The sequence below is a fragment of the Ceratotherium simum genome, chromosome 15 (assembly GCF_057802395.1).
Source record: "Ceratotherium simum simum isolate JZ-2026a chromosome 15, ASM5780239v1, whole genome shotgun sequence".
NCBI lineage: Eukaryota > Metazoa > Chordata > Mammalia > Perissodactyla > Rhinocerotidae > Ceratotherium > Ceratotherium simum.
In genome coordinates, this window is record NC_141914.1 from 50345723 (window position 1) to 50352746 (window position 7024).

At 34.7% G+C, this 7024-nt stretch overlaps 1 non-coding gene across 1 annotated transcript; it reads right to left on the bottom strand.

Moving 5' to 3' along the window:
- Nucleotides 1-6184: 6184 nt before the first annotated feature.
- On the bottom strand, nucleotides 6185-6316 carry LOC147915206 (small nucleolar RNA SNORA51). The gene has a single exon (XR_015554566.1). It is a non-coding gene; the product is annotated as a small nucleolar RNA SNORA51 (small nucleolar RNA).
- Between the last annotated feature and the right edge of the window lie 708 nt (nucleotides 6317-7024).

A 7024-nucleotide genomic window follows, 5' to 3' on the forward strand; every position in this document is an offset into this window, starting at 1 on the left:
TTAATCAAATACTAATCTAGGTACTGCTGCATAGGGACTCTGAAGATGGAATTAAGGTTACTAATCAGCTAACCTCAAATTAGGAAGATTATCCTATTGGGCCCAATGTAATTACATGAGACCTTAAAAGTAGAAGAGGAAGGCAGAAAAGTCAGTTAGAGAGATGCTGAAGAAGAGGAAGTAGCAGAGGAAAGATGATGAAGAAAGGAAGGCCAGAGAGATTCAAAGCATAAGAACTTGACCTGCTACTGCTTGTTTTGAAGATGGAAGAAGGGAGCCATGAGCCAAGGAACACAAGGGGCCTGTACAAATTGAGAACAATCTCCAACCGACAGCCAGCAAAGAAACAGGACCCCAGTATTACAACTGCATGGAACTAAATTCTGCCAACAATATGAATGAGCGTGGAAGTGGATTAATCCTTAGAGCCTCCAGAAAAAAACATAACCCTGCCAACACCTTGAATTTGGCCTGCTAAAATCCAGAGCAGAGAACAAAATGAGCCACACTGTGCACAGACTTATGTACAGAACTGTAGGATTTGAAAATGGGTGTTATTTTAGGGCACTGAATTTGTAGTAATTTGTTATGGCAACAATAGAAAAGAAATACAAAGAGAACACATTCAGTATTTTATTGTTGAGTATGATGTTAGCTGTTGGTTTTTTTTCATAGATGTCATTTATTGGGTTGAAGGAGTTCCTTTATAGCCATAGTTTTCTGTGAGTTTTTCTCAGGAATGGGTATTGAATTTTGTCAGATGCTTTTTCTGCATCTATTGAAATGATCAGATGATTTTTCAACATTTCTTTTTTACTACAGTGAATTATATTGATTTTTTCTATCTCTTTTTTATTAATATTTAGGAAAGTCATGATAACAAATGGAACTTTTCATATAAAGCATACAAAGAAATAGGTTTGCAAAAGGACCTTCAGTATAGTATGTCAAGGTTATTTCTGCTGAGTGAACAAGTATTGATCCTTACTTTCTATCTTTTTTTAAATAACAGCTTTAATGAGGTATAATTCACATACCCTAAAATTCTCCTTTTAAAATGTACAATTCAGTGATTTTTAGTATATTCAGAGTTGTGCAACATTTCAGTACATTTTCATCACCCAAAAAGAAACCTTGTACCCATTAGGAGTCACCTCTCATTCTCCCCTCCACCCAGGCCCTGGCAACCACAATCTACTGTCTGTTTCTATAGATTTGCCCATTCTAGACACTTCACATAAATGGAATCACTCAATATGCAGCCTTTTGTGACTGGGTTTTTTCATGTAGCATAATTCTTTAAGGCTCATCCATATTGTACTGTTTATATGTACTTCATTCCTTTTTTATTGCTGAATATTCCATTACATGGAATAGCACATTTTATCCATTCACCAACTAACTGATGAACACTTAGGTTGTTTCCACTTCTTTACTATGATGAATAATGCTGTTATGAACATTAGTGTATAAGTTTCTGAGGGAATGTACGGTTTCAATTCTCTTTGGTACGTAACTAAGTATAGAATTGCTAGGTCACATGCTGACTCTACGTTTAACATTTTGAGAAACTGTCAAACTGTTTTCCAAAGCAGCTGCATCGTTTTACAATCCCACCAGCAATGTATGAAGGTCCAATTTCTCCACATCCTTGCCGACAAATGTTATCGTCTGTGTTTTTTATTTAAGCCATCCTAGTAAGTGTAAAGTGGGATCTCATTGCAGTTTTGATATGCATTTCGCTAATAACTAATAATGTTGATAATCTTTTTATGTGCTTAATGACCATTTCTATATCTTCTTTGGAGAAATGTCTACTCAAATTCTTTGCCAATTATTAAAATTGGGTTATTTGTTTACTGTTAAGTTGTAAGAGTTCTTTACATATTCTGGATACAAATCCCTTATCAGATATATGATTTGTAAACATTTGCTCCCATTCCATGAGTTTTCTTTTCACTTTCTCAATGGTGTCCTTTGAAGTGCAAACATTTTTAATTTTGATGAAGTGCAATTTATCTATCTTTTTTCTTTTATCACTTGTGCTTTTGGTGCCATGTTTAAGAAACCATTGTCTAATTCAAGGTCATAAAGAACCATTTATTACTACATTGATTTTCAAATATTGAACAAACCTTCTTTTCTGAGGTGAATCCCTCTTGACTTCTTGATCATGATGTATTACCCTTTATTATATATATGGTGGATTCATCTTGCTAATACTTTGTTAAGAATTTTGGCATCTATTTTTACAAGGGATATTGGATTGTAATTTTCTTGCAATTGTCAGGAGCTGGAAACAGGGTTATGCTGGCCTCAAAAAATGTGTTGAGGAGTGTTCTCTATGTTCTAAAAGAGTTGGTATGAACTTGGTATTATTTATTCCTTAAAATTTTGATAGAATTCAGCAGAAAACATCGGGAGATTTCTTTCCAGGAAGGTTTTTTTTTGATAATGAGTTGAATTTTTAAAAATAAATATAGGGCTATTCTGATTTTCTGTTTCACCTTGTGTCCATTTTGGGATGTTGCATTTTTCAAAGATTTATCCATTTCATCTAATTTGTTAAAAATATTGCCATAAGTTGTTCATAATATTCCTGTATTACCCTTTTATTATGTGTAAGATCTATGGTGATATCCCTTCTTTCATTCCTGATATTGGTCATTTGTATATTCTCTTTTTTTTCTCTTTACCAGGCTAGCTGGAGTTTTATCAATTTAATTAATGTTTTCAATAACCGACATTCAACATTGGCTATTTTCTCTAATTTTTAAATACCTCATTGATCCTGCGCTTATATTTATTCTTTCCTTCTTTCTATTTACTCTAGATCATGGGTTTGCAAACTACAACCCACAGGACAAATTTAGCGCACCTCTTGTTTCTGTCAATAATATTTTATTGGAACACAGCCATGCTCACATTTTACATATTGTCTATGTCTGCTTTCAGGCTACAATGGTAGAGTTGAGTAGTTGCAACAGAGTGTATATGGCCCACAAAACCTAAAATACTTATTATGTGGACCTTTATAGGAAAAGTTTGCAGACCTCTGCTATAAGTTTACTTTGCCCTTCTTTCACCAGCTTCTTAAGGCGGAAATCTACACCATTGATCTAAAAATTTTATCCTTTTCTAGGGCCACCCCGGTGGTGCAGTGATTGAGTTTGCGCACTCCACTCTGGCAGCCTGGCGTTCACAGGTTCGGATCCCAGGCATGGACTTATGCACCTTTGTCAAGCCATGCTGTGGCAGGTGTCCCACATATAAAGTAGAGGAAGATGGGCACAGATGTTGGCCCACGGTCAATCTTCCTCAGCAAAAAGAGGAGAATTAGCAACAGAAGTTAGCTCAGAGCTAATCTTCCTCACCAAAAAATAAAATTTTTTTTTCCTTTTCTAAAATAAACATTTAAAGCTATCATTTTTCCTCTAAAGCTGTTTTAGCTGTAGTCTACAAATTTAGATATATTGTATCTTTGTTATTCAATTTAACGTATTTTCTCATTTTCTTTGTTTTTTTCTATTTGACCTACAGATTATTTACAAGTGTATCTTAATTTCTAAATATTCCCGGTTTTTAAATATATCTTATTGAGTTCCAATTTAATTCCATTAAGGTCAGCAAATGTTTTCTGAAAATTGACCCACCATATTTTGGATGATGATCAATGTGTACTTGAATTCAATATGTATTCTGCAGTTTTGGGGTTTGGTGCTGTAGAAATGTCCATCAGGTCTTATTAACGATCTTATTAAGCTATACTACATTCTTAATGATGTTGTATCTATTGTTTCATAAATTGCTGAGAGAGGTATTTAAAAATACCCAACTGTGATTCTGGACTTGTCTATGTCTTCATTTAGTTCTCTCAGTTTTTGCTTCACGCATACTTAAGCTCTATTATTAGGCATATACACACTTGGATTTTCCTAATGATTTGATTCTTTTATTATCATGAAATGTCTCTTTTCCTTGGCAATACTCTGTCTTGAGGTCTACTTTATCTGACATCAATATGGCCACTCTAATATTTTAACACTTACTGTTTGAATGGTATCTATTTTTTCATCCCTTTACTTTCAACCTATGTGTGTCTTTATTTTTAAAATGTTTCCTGTAGATGGCATATAGTTAGGTATTGTGAGATTCTCTAGTCTGTCAATCTCTGCCTTTTAATTGGAATGTTTAATCCATTTACATTTAATGTAATTATTGATATGGTTAAATTTAGGTATATCTCTTTGCTATTTTTTTTCTATTTGCCCCATATGATTCTTTTAAAATTGATAGTATATTTTTAATCTAACATATTTAAAATACCATTTCAACATATAATCAATATATGAAATTATTAATGAGATATTTTACATTCTTTTTTTCAACTTTATTGAAGTATAATTGAAAAATAAAATTGTAGGAAAATTAAATTGTACATCATGATGATTTGACATACATAAACACTGTGAAAGGATTCCTCCCATCTAGGTAATTAACACATCCATCATGTTGTATATTTATCTTTTTTTTTTTTTGGTGAGAACATTTAAGTTCTACTCTCTTATACAATACAGTGTTATCAACTATAGTCACTATGTTATACATTAAATTCTTAGACCTTATTCATCTTATAGCTGAGAGTTTGTGCCCTTTTACCAACTTCTCCCTATCTCCCCCAACCCTCAGCTCCTGGAAACAATTTTCTACTCTCAGTTTCTATGAGTTTTACTTTTTTTTAAGATTCCACATACAATGGAATTTAAATGCAGTATTTATCTTTCTCTCTCTGGCTTATTTCACTTAGCATGATACCCTCAAGGTCCATCTGTGTGTCACAAAAGGCAGGATTTCCTTCTCTCTTGTGGCTGAATAATATTCCTGTGTGTGTGTGTGTGTGTATCTTCAATATCTTATTTTCATTCCCTTGAATATATACCCAAAAGTGGAATTGCTGGATCATATGGTAGTTCTATTTTTAATTTTTGGGGGAACCTCCATGCTGTTTTCCACAGCAGCTGCACCATTTTACATTCCCAAGAACAGTGCACAAGGCTTGCCTTTTCTTCACATCCTTGCCAACACTTGTTATTTCTTGTCTTTTTGAAGATAGTCATTGTAACAGGTGTGAGTTGATATCTCACTGTGACTTTGATTTGCATTTCCCTAAAGATTAGTGCTGTTGAGCTCCTTTTCACGTACCTGTTGGTCATTTGTATATCTTCTTTGAAAATATGTCTATCCAGTTCCATTTTTTAATCAGATTGTTTTTTTTTTGTTATTGAATTGTATGAATTCTTTATATATTTTGGATATTAATCCCTTATCAGATGTATGACTTGCAAATATTTTCTCCCATTCCACAGGTTGCCTTTTCATTTTGTTGATGGTTTCCTTTGCTGTGCAGAAGCTTTTAAGTATGATGTAGTCCCAATTGTTCATTTTTGCTTTTGTTGCCTTTGCTTTTAGTGAAAAATCCAAAAATTCATTGCCAAGACCAATGTCAAGGAGCTTATCCAGTATGTTTTCTTCTAGGAGTTTTACAGTTTCAGGTCTTATGTTCAAGTCTTTAATCCACTTTGATTTGATTTTTGTGCACAGTGTAAGATAGGGGTCCAGTTTCATTCTTTTGCATGTGGCTAGTCAGTTTTCCCAACACCATTTATTGAAGAGACTATCTTTTCCCCGTTGTATATTCTTGGCTTCATTGTTGTAAATTAATTGGTCATACAGGAACAGGTTTATGTCTAGGCTCCTTTTCTAGTCCATTGATCTATGTGTCTGTTTTTATGCCAATACCACACTGATTTGACTCCTATAGCTTTGTAATATAGTTTGAAATCAGGGAGTGTGATGCTTCCAGCTTTGCTCTTTTTCAAGATTCTTTGGCTATTTGGGGTCTTTTGTGGTTCCATACAAATTTTAAGATTTACTATTTATGTGAAAAATGCCATTGGAATTTTAATAGGGATTTGAGTACTTTGGACATTTTAACAATATTAATTCTTTCAATCCACAAGCACAGAATATCTTTCCATTTCTTTGTGTTTTCTTCAATTTCTTTCATCAAAGTCTTAGGTTTTACAGCGTACAAGTCTTTCACCTCCTCGGTTAAACTTATTCATAGGTATTTCATTCTTTTTGAAGCAATTGTAGAAGGGATTATTTTCTTCTTTTTTTTTTCCCTTGTCCCCCCATTCACAATACAGACCAGGCAAAGGGCCTGGGCTGAGGTATATATGGTGTGGGTTTACTCTGCCTCCTCTTTCTATACAGTCAGTGTAAGAACACAGCCTGTGGTAAGCACCAGGAGGCCAGGGATTATTTTCTTCTCTCTCTCTTCCTTTTTTTTTTGTGAGGAAGATCAGCCCTGAGCTAACATCCATGCTAATCCTCCTCTTTTTGCCGAGGAAGACCGGCTCTGAGCTAACATCTATTGCCAATCCTCCTCCTTTTTTTCCCCAAAGCCCCAGTAGATAGCTGTATGTCATAGCTGCAGATCCCTCCAGTTGCTGTATGTGGGATGCGGCCTCAGCATGGCCGGAGAAGCGGTGCATCGGTGTGCGCCCGGAATCCGAACCTGGCCCGCCAGTAGCAGAGCACACGCACTTAACCGCTGAGCCATGGGGCCAGCCCTTCTTTTCTCTTTCTGATAGCTCATTGTTAGTGTATAGAAACACAACTATTTTTATATTCTGATTTTATATCCTGCAACTTTACTGCATTAGTTTATTAGTTCCAACAGTTTTTTTGGTGGAGTCTTTAGGGTTTTCTGTATGTAATATAATATCACCGGCAAATAGAGAAAATTTTACTTCTTCTTTTCCAATTTGGATGCCTTTTATTTCTTTTTCTTGCCTAATTTCTACGGTTAGGTCTTCCAGTACTATGTTGAATAAAAATGGTGAAAGTGGGCATCCTTGTCTTGTTGAAAAGCTTGTCTCTTGAAAATCTTGCTGCTTTTCACCATTGAGTGTGATGTTAACTATGGGCTTGTCATTTATGGCCTTTATTACATTGAGGT